The sequence below is a fragment of the Monopterus albus genome, unplaced genomic scaffold (genome assembly GCF_001952655.1).
Source record: "Monopterus albus unplaced genomic scaffold, M_albus_1.0 scaffold4.1, whole genome shotgun sequence".
Classification (NCBI taxonomy): Eukaryota; Metazoa; Chordata; class Actinopteri; order Synbranchiformes; family Synbranchidae; genus Monopterus; species Monopterus albus.
This window is the reverse complement of record NW_018127884.1, coordinates 239,503-239,930: the sequence shown is the minus strand read 5'-3', so window position 1 is coordinate 239,930 and position 428 is coordinate 239,503. Positions and strand designations below refer to the sequence as shown.

At 48.1% G+C, this 428-nt stretch overlaps 1 protein-coding gene across 1 annotated transcript in view; it reads right to left on the bottom strand.

Moving 5' to 3' along the window:
• LOC109963562 (uncharacterized) overlaps nucleotides 1–428 on the bottom strand; it is a 10,722-nt gene that overhangs the window by 9,684 nt on the left and 610 nt on the right. The gene's annotated exons all lie outside the window — the stretch shown is intronic.

The following is a 428-nucleotide window of genomic DNA, read 5'->3' as shown; positions in this document are numbered from 1 at the left end:
GGAGTTTATGTATAAACCAAAGGTTCCGCTTACCTATAGTTTCTGGCCGGCTCGTTGATGTATGTGACTGCTCACAGCTTCGACTGAAACCAGGGGGTCACACTCTCATCAGGGAAACCAGTCAGATCAGGACCGCATATCGGATTTCCAGCTCAGCCTGGCACAGGATTACTGCTGTTGTTCCGGGACCATTGCTCGGGAAAATGGACCGGTCGTTTGAAGAGTTCAGCTGGCTCACGGGTCAAACGGCACCAAGTTTTGCGCTAACCAGTTCTTGTTACCATTGCTAACTCTGAGAGACGAGACAGTCCAAGTAACTTCAAAACAGTGCTGATTTATTCAAAGGATCACAGGTAAAGTTAACATTACACGCTCAGGTATCTTGCACCTCCAAACTGCACGCAGGCAGATGTAAGATGAAAGACCCT